Source organism: Arachis ipaensis, chromosome B9 (genome assembly GCF_059453495.1).
Source record: "Arachis ipaensis isolate K30076 ecotype BB chromosome B9, ASM5945349v1, whole genome shotgun sequence".
Taxonomy (NCBI): domain Eukaryota; kingdom Viridiplantae; phylum Streptophyta; class Magnoliopsida; order Fabales; family Fabaceae; genus Arachis; species Arachis ipaensis.
Window position 1 is genome coordinate 103,946,062 of NC_142444.1, and position 16,013 is coordinate 103,962,074.

Genomic DNA, 16,013 nt, shown 5'->3' on the forward strand with positions numbered 1-16,013 from the left:
GCAATTTGGACTATTTAACGCACCCGCTACTTTTCAGCGGTGCATGACGAGTGTCTTCTCTGATCTAATGGAGAATTGCCTGGAAGTCTTTATGGACGACTTCAGCGTTTATGGTACTTCAGTCGATTTTTGTTTAGAGAGCTTGGCCAAGGTCCTAGCTAGATGTGTTGACACTAACCTTGTCTTAAATTTTCAAAAATGTCACTTTATGGTACAACAAGGTATAGTGTTAGGACATGTAGTATCTCATGAAGGCATTTCTGTAGACCCGACCAAGGTCGATGTTATCACCACTTTGCCTCACCCCTCATTCGTGAGGGTGGTCTACTCGTTTTTGGGACATGCAGGATTTTATAGGCACTTTATCAAGGATTTCAGCAAGATTGTTTTGCCATTGTCGCGCCTACTCCAAAAAGATGTGGATTTTGAGTTTGATGGTGAATGTGTAAAAGCTTTTGAAGAGCTAAGGAGAGTTCTTACCACGGAACCAATTGTGCGAGGCCCCAACTGGACGTTGCCATTTGAGATAATGTGCGATGCGTCAAACCATGCTGTGGGTGCCGCGCTTGCACAGCGCGATGGTAAACTCCCTTATGTCATTGCTTACTCTTCTAAGACACTAGATGCAGCACAATCCAACTATACCACTACTGAAAAAGAACTCCTAGCTATTGTTCATGCTTTAGATAAATTCAGATCTTATTTACTAGGTTCAAAGATAGTGGTATACACGGATCATGCAGCTTTAAAGTACTTATTGACAAAGAATGAGTCAAAGCCTAGACTCATACGTTGGATCTTGCTTTTGCAAGAATTCGACATTGAGTTTAGGGATCGGAGTGGATCTCAAAACCTGGTTGCGGATCATTTAAGCCGCATTGAGAATTTAAAAATTGATCCATTTCCGATCAATGACTCATTCCCATTGGATAGTTTGCATGTTGTGTCGGATAGCTTTCCTTGGTTTGCCCCAATGGCGAACTACTTGGTTGCAAGAATCTTTCCTCCCAACTTTTCGAAAAACCAAAGGGACAAGTTGTGGAGTGATTCCAAATACTATATTTACGATGACCCTCACTTGTGGAAGAGGGGCTTAGACCAAGTAATTCGAAGATGTGTCCCGGAGTCTGAATTCCAACCAATTCTTGAAGCTTGTTATTCGTCCGAATGTGGTGGCCACTTTGGCCCACAAAGGACCGCTAAAAAAGTGTTGGATTGTGGATTCTGGTGGCCAACCTTATTCAAGGATGGTAACCGGTTATGTGTGTCTTGCAATCAGTGTCAGAAGTTAGGAAACGCATCCCAAAAGGATGAAATGCCTCAGCAACCTATGTTGTTCTGTGAGATATTTGATGTATGGGACATTGACTTTATGGGACCGTTTCCCAACTCTAGTGGGTATCTGTATATTCTGTTAGCGGTTGACTACGTGTCAAAGTGGTTAAAGGTCGTACCTACCCGCCTTGACGACGCCAATGCCGTTGTTTCTTTCATTAGGAATCACATTGTATACCGTTACGGGTCGCCACGAGCAATCGTGAGCAACCAAGGATCCCACTTTTGTAACAGGAAGGTAGAAGTATTGCTCAAGCGCTATGGAGTGTCGCATAAGGTTGCTACTGCTTATCATCTGCAAACAAATGGACAAGCGGAAGTGTCCAACCGGGAAATCAAGAGAATCTTGGAGAAAGTGGTCAATCCACAAAGAAAGGATTGGAGCCTCCGGTTAGTAGATGCACTATGGGCGTATAGAACGGCCTACAAGACTCCGAAAGGGATGAGTCCTTTCCGGATCGTCTACGGTAAGTGATGGGATATTTTTATGGAAAAACGAATTTCTCCAAAACACCCAAATCTAACCGGCAAGTGCACCGGGTCGCATCAAGTAATAATAACTCACGGGAGTGAGGTCGATCCCACAGGGATTGAAGGATTGAGCAATTTTAGTTTAGTGGTTGATTTAGTCAAGCGAATCAAGATTTGGTTGAGAGATTTGTGATTTGCAGAATTGAAATTGCATAGAAAGTGAAGGAAATGGGTAAATTGCATGAAATTAAAGAGAACTGGAATTTAAAGTGCTGAATCTTAAAGAGCAAGAAATTAAATGGCAGAAACTTAGAATGCAAGAAATGTAAATTGCAGAATCTTAAAGTGTAAGAAATGTAAATGGCTTGAATTGTAAAGGGAATTGGGAATTGGATTTGCAGAAATTAAACAAGGAAACGTAAAATTGCAACAAGCAGAGAAATAGAAGAAGACTTGGATCGAATCGGATCTAAAACAGAAAAGTAAATGAGCATGAAAAGCAGTAAACAGAGGATGTAAAATTGGAATTCAGATCTCAGGACCCAAGAGACTAGAAAACCGAGTCTAGATCTCAATGCCTTCCTAGATCCAACAAGCACAATTGCAAAGGAAATTGTAAATTGCAAAGAAAGTAGATGAAGAAGCAAGTAACCGAGACTGAAATTCAATTAAGCAGAAAATTAAACAAGATCCCAAGGTGAGATTGAAACAGAATTTCTTCAATTCTCCACCCAAAATCCAAGACAAGAAAAGTAAAGAGTGCTGGGCAAGAACAAGGAAGAAGAGAGATCAATTCTCCTCCCAAATTCTCTTGAATTAAAACAACAATGCTAAGAAATGTAAAAGTGAGCTCTAAGCAAACCGAAAAGAAATCTATTCTGAAAAACTAAAAGGGAAGCTCCCTTAAAAACTTAAATCCTATGCTATTTATACACTTTCTTCAAATGGTCTTCAAGCCTTCAATTGGACCTTTGCTCTTGATGGAATTGGGTTGATAGAGGCCTTGGTTGATTGCTCTTGGAGTTTGGAGAAGAACCGAATTGAACCGGGTTGGAACCATGAAAGCTTGAGTAAAAGTTGGAGTAAAAGTTGGAGGCTAACTTTTACTCCAACTTTTCACATCAGCCACCCTTCCTTGCTGATACCAACGTTGGGGCAAAAGTTAGGGGTCTAACTTTTGCTCCAACGTTGGCCTCCCCTTGCATACTCATGGCGCCAACGTTAGCCAAAAAGTTAGGGGCTAATGTTGGCGCAAACTTTTGCTCTCCAGGGTGTGTTTTTCATGCGCCAACGTTAGCCAAAAAGTTAGGGGCTAACGTTGGCGCAAACTTTTGCTCTCCAGGGTGTTGATTTGTGATGCCAAAAGTTAGCCAAAAAGTTTGAGGCTAACTTTTGCTCCAGCTTTTTGCCCAAAAGTTAGCCCAAAATTTTGAGGCTAACTTTTGCTCCAGCTTTTCGCCCAAAAGTTTGCCCAAAAGTTTGAGGCTAACTTTTGGTCAAGCTTTTTGCTCCCTGGTTCGTTTTCAATTAATCCAAAAGTTTGAGCTAAAGTTTGAGGCAAACTTTTGCTCAAACTTTTTGTCCTCTCTTCCTCCTAGCCATTCCTTCTTGCTTCAACCTTTCTCCAAGCTTTCTTCACCTATCATTAATCAACCAAACACATCAAAGCTATGCTCAAAATCATGAGATATTCATTCTTTCATAATATGTGACAATTATAGCATAAAACCTCATGAAATAGCATGAATTCATACATGGTTGATTAAATCAAAGGAAGCATGAAAATCTACCCAATTGGCTTGCTTATGGCTCAAGAAAGTGCATAATTCAAATGAAAACAAAAGAAAAAGGCTAGTGAAACTAGGCTAAGATGACTTGTCATCACAACACCAAACTTAAAGCTTGCTTGTCCCCAAGCAAGAAATAATTTTTTGAGAAGAAAGAATGAAATGGAAGAGGATGTTCATGCTAGTAGAGTGTTATTGGTAGTTCATGGGGTTTTATGTGGATATGTACACACTCACCTCTTATTGATTCTTAAGCCTAGAAAGCCTCCTTCAAGCTTCAAGTAACATACTGCTATGACCTCTCATTATTCCTTTATCCTTGGCTATTATCTTGTTCATAAGCTTTATTTGAGTGTCATGTGTAGCAAGTTCATTTCCTTTTCTTTATACTTGACACATTATTCACTATAGACACTTGGCTCACATTCCTTCTTAGAACATTGATGCCCAACACCTCTTTGGGCTACTAAATGCCTTGTAGTTAGGTTGCTCTTGATAGTGGACTTTCAGTTGATGATCCCGGGTTAGTTAACCCAAGTCATCAAGTGTTGATGCACTCCAAAGAACTTAATAATCCAAGCAGATCCTAATACAAAGACACCACAGGCATATGTTCTAAGGTTCAAGCTATTGGTGTCCAGCTTTGTTTCTTTTTGTTTTTCTTTTGTTCTGCCACTCTTTGGCTATTTCTTTTTCTCCCTTTTTTTTATTTCTCTTTTTGTTTTTCTTTCTAACCAAGGATTTTTATTTGATTGAGATTCATAGACAGTAGGTCACTTTCTACTTAGAAGGAGACATCCTAGTTCTTTTATTCACTAAAAGTGAGCTATTATACAATCACACATACACACCACCACTTACTTTTATTGTACTTCTATCTAACAGAGAACTATCTCACTTCACATTCAAACATTTCTTTTATTGAATTGAAAATGCAGGGGACAAAGCATGCTTTTTGTTCAGTGAAAGTAAACACACAAGCACACACATAGACTAGCTTACTTATTTTAAGGGAAACAAACATAATGCAAAGACTATTAAACTAACAGTTACTGTTAAGATGGGCATATTCACACTTCCAATTTAGAGCAATTCAATGCTGATGGAGTTAAGTGACAATACAACCTCTTGGTGGCTTCTTCTTCTTTCTCTCAGCTAATGGTGTGTAGTCCTCCCAAGAGAGTGATTGAATTCCTGCAGTGTTAATGGAAGTTGCTTGTTTCTCAAGCCCTTAGATGACTGGTTAGTGTGCAAGACTTTCTTGTAGGCGTTTGAACTTACTTTGGTGTGTGAACACCAAACTTAGTCCCTTGCCATGTTTCTTATGCATTAAAATAACCATATGTGAAAGCCTAAGTCTTTGCTAAAGGTAATAAAACTAAAAACTAGAAACAGACAATGATTAAATGATTTATCAGATTGCTTGGAGCTAGTAATCCCTTTGTGCAGAAGGTGAGAATGTGCTTTTAAATGAGATTTTGGTGGAACACCAAACTTAGAATCCTTGATTCTCCCTTAAATTGTTTTGGTGTGAAACACCAAACTTAGCTCCTTGCAATACATACCAATCATTTAACCTTTTTATTGAAATAGCTATGAAAGGAAAATTACCTCAGGTTGGGTTGCCTCCCAACAAGCGCTTCTTTATTGTCATTAGCTTGACATTGGGGCTTTCCTTTTATGGTGGTTGATGATTGTAGTGCCTCAACTTGTCTCCCCTGACTGTGATTCTCCTCTTTGTTCTTTGGTGCTCAATTTCAGCATGTTCTAATGAGAGTATCTTGCTGACAATGTAGTAATCATCAGTCTGTTGGCTTGATCCTAGTTGTTGATAAATCAATTGCACTTTATCACCTTTGGAAAGCCCTTCTGTTGGAATTTTTTTGTTCTTCCAACCCTTTTTGATTCTGTTTTCATTCTTCTTCCTTCCTCTTATTGATCCTTTCTGCTTGCAAGTGGGCTTCATTTTGGGATTCTTCTTCTTGATAACTAACACATCAATGCTTTCATGAATCTCTTCATCGCTCTGTACAAGTTCTTTTTCTTCTTCCCATGCTGCATTATCTACTTCTTGCTTTGGGAGGTGATTGCTGATCATCTTGTCAATTTCTTCCTTCCTCTGCAGTTCTATCTCGTCAGTTTCCATGCTTTCTTCTTTTTTATTGATGAACTTTATTTCTGGAGAGACACTCAGTGTGACACTTTCATCATGTAGCCTAAGGGTCAACTCTCCTTTTTCTACGTCTACAATGGCCCTAGCAGTGGCCAAGAATGGCCTTCCCAGTATAATAGAGTCACTATCATCCTCATCAGATTCCAAGATCACAAAATCAGCAGGGAAAATGAATTTGTCTACTTTGACTAGAAGGTTCTCAACTATACCCCTTGGGTACACTACTGATTTGTCCACCAATTCTAAAGACATCTGTACTGGTTTCACTTCTTTCATGCGCAGCTTTTTCACTAGAGAGGAGGGCATCAGATTGATACTAGCCCCTAGATCATACAGCGCCTTGCTGATGGTCATGTTACCAATGGCACAGGGTAGAAAGAAACTCCCAGGATCTTCACGTTTAGGGGGAAGTCCCTTTTGAATCAATGCTCTGCATTCCTCAGTAAGTAGTATGGTATCTTTCTCATCCCAACTTCTTTTCTTATTGATAAGCTCCTTCAAAAACTTGGCATACAGAGGCATTTGCTCAAGTGCTTCAGCCAAGGGAATATTGATTTCCAGCTTTTTGAAAGTCTCAAGGAACTTATGAAATTGTTGGTCCTTAGTCTCTTTGTTGAACCTCTGGGGATATGGCAGTGGAGGTGTGATGCTCTTTCCTATTTGCTGCTGTCCCTGAGTTACTTCTTTTGAACCGTGTGGTTAGTTGTCCTTCTCTTTGAGTTTCTCAGTGCTCTTGTTTGGCATCACAACTTGATTCTTGGCTTCATCTTCCTTTGTTTGCTCCTCATCTTCTATTGGTCTTTTGCTGCCCTCTGCTTGCTTCTTTGTAGTGTCATTATTGCTCATCAATGTTCTCCCACTCCTTAATTATATCGCCTTGCATTCTTCCTTAGGATTTGGAATTGTGTCACTCGGCAGAGAGCTTAAGGGTCTCTCAAGAGAAATCTGCTTGGAGATTTACCCCATCTGTCTCTCTAGGCTCTTCAGGGATGCTTCATGATTCTTGGTTGTCATTTCCTGGTGTTTCAACATTTTGTCTATCACGGCCTCCAAGTTAGTGATTCTTTGGGCTTCAGGTGATACTTGAGGTGGGTTATGAGATGTGGGTGGTGGATGGTAGGCATTTTGGTTGGGGTTGGGGTAGTTGTTTTGAGGTTTTCTGTAGGGGTTTTGGTTATTTTGCTGTTGGTTGTGGTTTTAGTTGCTTCTTGGGTTGTTTTGGTTTGAGTTCCTCTGCCATAGTTGTTGGTTTTGGGTTTGATTATCTCCCCATCTGAGGTTTGGGTGGTTCTTCCAGGATGGATTGTATGTATCACCATACACTTCATTTGGTCCTTGGTTGTGCATATACTGTACTTGCTCTTGTTGTTGTTCTTCTTGAGTTTCTTCATTCTGTCCCCATGTGGTTGATGGTTGGCTAGTGTTAACTGCTGCAACTTGGAGACTATCAATCCTCTTGGCCATTTGCTCAAATTGTTGTTGAATTTGCTGCTGCATCATCTTGTTTTGAGCCAAGATTGAGTCCACTCCTTCAAGCTCCATTACTCCTCTTCTTTGTGATGGTTGGCGGTTTCCTTGATGAGCAAAGAAATATTGGTTGTTAGCCACCATATCAATGAGATTTTGAGCTTCCTCTGCAGTTTTCATGAGTTGCAAGGAACCTCCAGCTGAATGATCCAAAGCTTCTTGAGATTTCAATGTTAAGCCCTCATAGAAATTCTGCAGCTTATCCCACTCAGTGAATATTTCAGGAGGACATTTCCTGATTAGAGCCTTGTATCTCTCCCATGCCTCATGGATGGGTTCAGCCTCCATTTGTGTAAATGTTTGTACCTCAGTCTTCAACCTTATGATCCTTTGAGGTGGGTAAAATTTGGCAAGGAACTTGGTTACCAAATCATCCCAATTGTTGATGCTGTCTCTTGGAAAGGATTCCAACCATTGAGTGGCCTTGTCTCTGAGAGAAAATGGGAATAGCAGTAGCTTGTAGCTGTCAGGAGGCACACCATTAGTTTTAACAGTGTTACAAATCCTCAAGAAGGTGGATAGTGTTGGTTCGGATCTTCAAGTGGTCCTCCACCAAAAGAGCAATTGTTTTGAACCAAAGTGATGAGTTGTGGCTTTAGTTCAAAATTGTTTGCATTGACATTTGGAGTTAAGATGCTACTTCCACAATGTCTAGGATTTGCAAAAGTATAGGAAGCTAAAACTCTCCTCTGGGGTGGATTGTTATTGTTGTTGTCTGCTCCACCTGGTGGATTGGTTGAATGTTCCTCCATATCTTGGAATTCTTCTTCTGATTCCTCTTCTCCAACAATATTTTTCCCTTTTTCAGCTCTTCTTAACCTTCTAAGAGTTCTTTCGTCTTGTTCATGAAAGATGGGTGTATTTCTTCTTGTACCTGACATACAAGCAGAACATAAGAAACACACAAACTAGTGACACTTCAATCTATTGCTAGAATGAAGTTTTAGTTAGCTTAAGCAAAAATTCAAACAGTTAGTGGGTTAATTGAAAATTAAAGGAACAGAAAATAAAAATGCTAGATCTAGATCACCACCTCACTTAATCATTGTCAATCTAATCAATCCCCGGCAACGGCGCCAAAAACTTGATGGGATATTTTTGTGGAAAAACGAATTTCTCCAAAACACCCAAATCTAACCGGCAAGTGCACCGGGTCGCATCAAGTAATAATAACTCACGGGAGTGAGGTCGATCCCACAGGGATTGAAGGATTGAGCAATTTTAGTTTAGTGGTTGATTTAGTCAAGCGAATCAAGATTTGGTTGAGAGATTTGTGATTTGCAGAATTGAAATTGCATAGAAAGTGAAGGAAATGGGTAAATTGCATGAAATTAAAGAGAACTGGAATTTAAAGTGCTGAATCTTAAAGAGCAAGAAATTAAATGGCAGAAACTTAGAACGCAAGAAATTTAAATTGCAGAATCTTAAAGTGCAAGAAATGTAAATGGCTTGAATTGTAAAGGGAATTGGGAATTGGATTTGCAGAAATTAAACAAGGAAACGTAAAATTGCAACAAGCAGAGAAATAGAAGAAGACTTGGATCGAATCGGATCTAAAACAGAAAAGTAAATGAGCATGAAAAGCAGTAAACAGAGGATGTAAAATTGGAATTCAGATCTCAGGACCCAAGAGACTAGAAAACCGAGTCTAGATCTCAATGCCTTCCTAGATCCAACAAGCACAACTGCAAAGGAAATTGTAAATTGCAAAGAAAGTAGATGAAGAAGCAAGTAACCGAGACTGAAATTCAATTAAGCAGAAAATTAAACAAGATCCCAAGGTGAGATTGAAACAGAATTTCTTCAATTCTCCACCCAAAATCCAAGACAAGAAAAGTAAAGAGTGCTGGGCAAGAACAAGGAAGAAGAGAGATCAATTCTCCTCCCAAATTCTCTTGAATTAAAACAACAATGCTAAGAAATGTAAAAGTGAGCTCTAAGCAAACCGAAAAGAAATCTATTCTGAAAAACTAAAAGGGAAGCTCCCTTAAAAACTTAAATCCTATGCTATTTATACACTTTCTTCAAATGGTCTTCAAGCCTTCAATTGGGCCTTTGCTCTTGATGGAATTGGGTTGATAGAGGCCTTGGTTGATTGCTCTTGGAGTTTGGAGAAGAACCGAATTGAACCGGGTTGGAATCATGAAAGCTTGAGTAAAAGTTGGAGTAAAAGTTGGAGGCTAACTTTTACTCCAACTTTTCACATCAGCCACCCTTCCTTGCTGATACCAACGTTGGGGCAAAAGTTAGGGGTCTAACTTTTGCTCCAACGTTGGCCTCCCCTTGCATACTCATGGCGCCAACGTTAGCCAAAAAGTTAGAGGCTAACGTTGGCGCAAACTTTTGCTCTCCAGGGTGTGTTTTTCATGCGCCAACGTTAGCCAAAAAGTTAGGGGCTAACGTTGGCGCAAACTTTTGCTCTCCAGGGTGTTGATTTGTGATGCCAAAAGTTAGCCAAAAAGTTTGAGGCTAACTTTTGCTCCAGCTTTTTGCCCAAAAGTTAGCCCAAAAGTTTGAGGCTAACTTTTGCTCCAGCTTTTCGCCCAAAAGTTTGCCCAAAAGTTTGAGGCTAACTTTTGGTCAAGCTTTTTGCTCCCTGGTTCGTTTTAAATTAATCCAAAAGTTTGAGCTAAAGTTTGAGGCAAACTTTTGCTCAAACTTTTTGTCCTCTCTTCCTCCTAGCCATTCCTTCTTGCTTCAACCTTTCTCCAAGCTTTCTTCACCTATCATTAATCAACCAAACACATCAAAGCTATGCTCAAAATCATGAGATATTCATTCTTTCATAATATGTGACAATTATAGCATAAAACCTCATGAAATAGCATGAATTCATACATGGTTGATTAAATCAAAGGAAGCATGAAAATCTACCCAATTGGCTTGCTTATGGCTCAAGAAAGTGCATAATTCAAATGAAAACAAAAGAAAAAGGCTAGTGAAACTAGGCTAAGATGACTTGTCATCACTAAGGCGTGCCACCTTCTGGTGGAGATTGAGCATCGAGCCTATTGGGCGGTAAAGCAGTGCAACATGGATTTAGCCAAGGCGGGTGAAGCTAGGAAGTTACAACTAGAAGAGCTTGAGTGTTTGAGGAACGAGTCATATGAGAATGCTCGAATTTACAAGGAAAAGACTAAGGCATTTCATGACCATCACATCCGAAAGAAGGACTTTCAAAAAGGTGATGAGGTCCTCCTCTACAACTTAAGGCTTCGATTTATGCCTGGCAGGCTCCGTTCTAGATGGGAAGGACCTTTCAAGGTGAAGGAGATGAAGCCCTACAGAGTGGTGAAATTGTTTGATCCCAAGAGTGAAGCAACTTTCAAAGTGAATGGATATACAGTGAAGAAGTATCATGGTTGCAAGCCCCCAAGAGAGCTAGAGGTATACATATTGGAGGATGCACTAAGGAGAGAGGAAGCTTAAGAAAAGGACCGTCCAACTTAAGGACGTTAAAGAAAAGTGCTTGGTGGGAGGCACCCTACCGTGGTAAGATCTTCCTTGTTTGTACCATCTTGTTCGTATCTTTCGTTTCTTGTGAATTTTGTGATCTTTTGACGATTGATTGAGTGCATAGGAATGCTAGCTTTGTTGATTTTGTTGGATAGGTAGAATGTTCATATAGATAGGATGTGAAAAAGATAAAGAAAACAAAAATATTTCTTTGAAGAAGGGCACCGACGCACCAGCGCACAGTGCGCGCGCGCGCCAGTGGTGAAATTCCACTCTTGGGCCAAATACCCGAGAGTCATGCCCACTTTGTGCCCAACTCGCACCAGGCACCGACGCGTTCGCGTACATGCCGACTGCGCGCACCCTTGCAATTCAACCATCGACGCGCTAGCCGACGTGACGGAAATTGGCTAATTAAGAATTGTTATAAGATATGCGTTGCAAGTATAGTTCTTAACCAACCAGAAATCCGCTTATCAATTTAAAAAGGGTTGTCACAAGAATTAAAATTAAAATACTGGGAGTATAAATCCCAGGTCGTCTCCCAACGAGCTGCAGAAATGTGTGCTATTTTACTAATCAGATGTTTTCAAAAAGAGTTTGAGTTGAATAAACAGGAAATTAAATTGGAGAAATTAAGTAATTTAAATAAAAGCCTTGACTGGGAGTAGATTAGTTGGAAGCCCTATTCTTGTTGCAGTACTCTCAAGATTAATTGATAATTGAAGGTTGTTCTATTTAGTGATCCCTTACTAGGTAAGGAAAAGTCAAACAAGTTGGAATGTTGTTTCTATTCACAAGTCCCAATCCGCTTACTTGGAAGGACTGGCGTTAGTGACTAGAGAGCAATCCAACAATAAACCCAATTACAATTTCTCCTTTGAGCATTCCAACTCAAGGGTTCCTTTCAACCAACTCCCCATCAAGTTAGGGAACTACTCGCTCATTGTGAATGTGGAATTCATAACATAGAAAAGAGGATTAAAGAAAGACATGATAAATAAAACTCAAAGGAACCAATTAAAAATAAAAGTAACTCTTGTATTAATAAATTCTAAAATAATCCAATAGTAAAATTGAGTAAATTAAAGGACATGGAAGAGCAAAGCCAAGTAAAGAAAATGAACTAGAATGACGAAGTCTTGATGAGGTAATAACTCTTTTCAATATCCCAATGCAAAGAGCAAAATAAAATCCTAAGAACTATGGATGTGTAGAAAAAACCTAGAGGAGGAGTAAAACTAGATCTAAAAACTAAAAACTGTGTAGAATGAATGTTGTCATTGGTTTCTGCATGTCCTCTGGCTCTAGTCTGCTTTTTCAGACCGAAAACTGGGTCAAAACAGGGTCCAAAATCGCCCCCAGCGATTCTGCAGATTATGCAGATCGCGCACGTCATGCGATCGCGTCATTCATGCGGACGCGTCGTTCGGAGTTTTGCTTTTCCACGCGGGCGCTAAAGGAGTAGAATCATCCTTAATGTGCTCAAGGCAACTCAAGTGGTCGGCCACTAAATTCTGGTTACCACTCCTATCCTTAATTTCCAAATCAAATTCTTGTAAGAGCAGTATCCAACGTATAAGCCTTGGTTTGGACTCCTTTTTAGCTAATAAATACTTTAGAGCTGCGTGGTCTGAATACACTACTACTTTAGTACCAATTAAATAGGCTCTGAATTTATCCAGAGCAAAAACAATAGCAAGCAGCTCTTTCTCAGTAGTAGTGTAATTGGACTGAGCGGCATCTAAAGTTTTAGACGCATAAGCAATAACAAAGGGGTCCTTACCTTCACGCTGAGCTAGTGCTGCTCCTACTGCATGATTGGAGGCGTCGCACATTATTTCAAATGGCTGGCTCCAGTCTGGTCCTCTCACAATTGGAGCTTGAGTCAGGGCGGTCTTCAGCTTATCAAACGCTTGTTTGCAATCCTCACTGAACTCGAACTCAATATCTTTCTGCAGTAGCCTGGATAAGGGAAGTGCTACCTTACTGAAGTCCTTAATGAATCTCCTGTAAAAACCTGCATAGCCAAGGAACGAACGGACTTCCCTCACAGAAGAGGGGTAAGGTAAACTAGAAATAACATCCACCTTTGCTGGATCTACAGAAATGCCAGTATTAGACACAACATGTCCTAGTACAATACCTTGTTTTACCATAAAGTGACATTTTTCAAAATTTAATACAAGGTTTGTACTGACACATCTATCTAATACTCTAGATAATCCATCTAAGCAAAGGCTAAAGGAATCGCCGTACACACTGAAATCATCCATAAAAACTTTCATATAGTCCTCAATAAGAACAGAGAAAAGACTCATCATGCACCTCTGGAAAGTAGCTGGTGCATTGCACAAGCCAAAGGGCATTCTCTTGTAAGCATAAGTCCCAAAAGGACATGTAAAAGTGGTATTTTCCTGATCCTCAGGAGCTATATGAATCTGGAAATAACCTGTGTAACCATCTAAAAAACAATAATGTGATTTACCTGACAGGCGATCCAGCATTTGATCAATGAATGGAAGAGGATAGTGATCTTTACGAGTTGCTTGGTTGAGGCGTCTGTAGTCAATGCAGACCCTCCAAGCATTCTGTACTCTGGTTGCTATGAGCTCTCCATGCTCATTCTTCACTGTAGTGACGCCAGACTTCTTGGGGACTACTTGTACTGGGCTTACCCATTCACTTTCTGAAATGGGATAGATGATGTCTGCCTCCAGTAGTCTGGTCACTTCCTTCTTGACAACCTCTAAGATAGTGGGGTTCAGTCTTCTCTGGGGTTGACAGACAGGTCTTGCTCCCTCTTCTAAAAATATCCTATGCTCACAGACTTGAGGGTTGATGCCTACTAAGTCTGCCAAACTCCACCCAATTGCCTTCTTGTGCTTCCTCAGCACACTAAGTAACTGCTCTTCCTGTTGAGAAGTGAGTTCCCTTGCAATGATAACTGGAAACTTCTGCTCGTCTTCAAGGTAAGCATATTTGAGGTGTGGAGGAAGGAGTTTTAATTCTAACTTTGGATCATGGTCAGGCTCTAGGTTGTCTGGAGCTGGCAACAATGGTAAAGCACTGTCATTGTCCTCTGAGAATGTCCCCACACTTAGACCTTGTCCTATGTACTTCTCTTCGAATTCCTCCTGGTGAACTTCAGCCACGGTTTCATCTATAATGTCACACTAGAGGATAGAATGATCCTCCGGAGGATGTTTCATAACTCCATTCAGATTGAAGATTACTACTCGGCCATCTATTTCAAAAGAGTATGTTCCTGAAAAGCATCTAATTTGAACTTCGAGGTCTTTAGGAATGGTCTTCCGAGTAGGATTGATGATGGCTTCTCTGAGTCATTTTGGGGCATCTCCAGAATATAAAAATCAGTGGGAAACGTGAGCCCCTTAATGCCCACTAATACATCTTCAGCAACTCCGGCCACTGTAATAATGCTTTTATCTACTAACACAAAACGAGCTGCCGACCTTTTTAAGGGAGGGAGCCTCAAAATATCATATATGGACAAAGGCATTATACTCACACATGCTCCTAAATCACACATGCAGTCAGAAATTATCACACCACCAATAGTACAATTAACCATACAATGACCTGGGTCACTACATTTTTCAGGTAAACCACCCATTAAAGCAGATATGGAACTACCTAAAGGAATAGTTTCTAATTCATTAATTTTGTCTTTATGTATACATAAATCTTTTAGAAACATTGCATATTTAGGTACCTGTTGAATAACATCAAAAAGAGGAACAGTTATCTCAACCTTTTTGAATATCTCGACCATTTTGGGATCAGGTTCCAGCTGCTACCTGGGCTTCCTTGCAAGTTGTGGAAATGGAATGGGAGTGGTGTTTTCTGCAGTACCTGCGCCCTGTGGTGCTTCCTCCTGTAGCTGAATTTCTTCTTTTTCAGCTATGTCCTGTATGTCCTCTTCCTCTTCAACATCTTCTATTTCCACTGCCTCTTCAGCTGAGGCATTTTCTGGTGGGCTTGGCTCCTCCTGATTCCTCTCCTGCAGTGTGGTTCCAGACCTTAGGGTGATGGCATTAATACCACCCTTGGGATTGGGTAATGGTTGAGAGGGAATTCCACTGGAGCTCAAAGGTTGGTTATTGGAGTTATTCATTGATCCAATCTGGGAGACAAGAGCTTGCAAAGTAGCGTTCAGACCATTTAGAGTGGCATTAATGTTATTTTCCATGGTCTGCTGTCTCCGATCAATAGATTGTAGTAAGTCATCATTAGCAGATGAAGAAGGATAGGTAATTTGAGAGGTCTGCTGTTGGGTATTCTGTGGTCATTAAGATTGCCTCAGATGAGGTGCTCTGTAAGGCTGGTACTAATTCTGCTACCTGTTGTTGTTATTATTCTACCTCTGATTTCCCTGATTGTCTCTACCTCCTCTGTTGTTGTTGTCCCTCCAATTCTGGTTGGAATTGTCCTGCCATCCATGGTTGTAATTGTCACCTTGATTGTACCCTTGGTTGGGGCGGTCATAGAAGTAATGAGTGGTTGCCACGGTGTTGTCTTCCTGCTAGAGCTGCGGACATTCATCAGTATAATGGCTATAATCAACACAGATTCCACAAACTCTATGTGGGACTAACTGTTGGCTTTGTTGTGGTGGAGAAGGTTGAGCTTGCTGAACTTGTTGTTGATTCAATTGCATCTGCTTCAGCAAATTGGTCATTTCACAGATACTCTGAGTTAGAGCAGCAGTCTCTCTGCTAGAGGATACTTCTACAACGGCTTTTGAATGGCCTTGTTTCTGCCTGTGATTCCGAGTAGATTCAGCTAAGTCGCTGATCAATTGCCATGCCTCATCAGTGGTCTTGTACTTTTTCATAGACCCATTGCTAGCACTTTCCAATGTGGTCTTATCTTGGGGCCTCATGCCCTATGTGACGTAACCGAGTAACACTATCTTGTCAATCATATGGTGGGGGCAAGCTTCCAGAAGATTATTGAAGCACTCCCAGTATTCATAGAGAGTCTCAGATTCGTCCTGAACAATCATGGAAATATCTTTCCTTAGTTTATCTGTAACTTTAGCTCGAAAGAATTTTTCCAAAAATTCTCTTCTAAGTGTATCCCAGTTGGATACAGTTACTGCGGGTTGAGTGTAGTACCACTCTCTTGCCTTTCCCTCAAGAGAAAATGGAAAAGCTTTCAGCAAAATTGAAGTTCCATCTGCACCATCACACCTGACAGTAGAACAGGCTACTTGAAAATCTCTCAGGTGCTTGATAGGC

At 40.5% G+C, this 16,013-nt stretch overlaps 1 non-coding gene across 1 annotated transcript; it reads left to right on the forward strand.

The window, feature by feature from the left end:
• Positions 1-15,691: 15,691 nt before the first annotated feature.
• On the forward strand, positions 15,692-15,799 carry LOC148545730 (small nucleolar RNA R71). The gene has a single exon (XR_015901295.1). It is a non-coding gene; the product is annotated as a small nucleolar RNA R71 (small nucleolar RNA).
• The last annotated feature ends 214 nt before the right edge of the window (positions 15,800-16,013 follow it).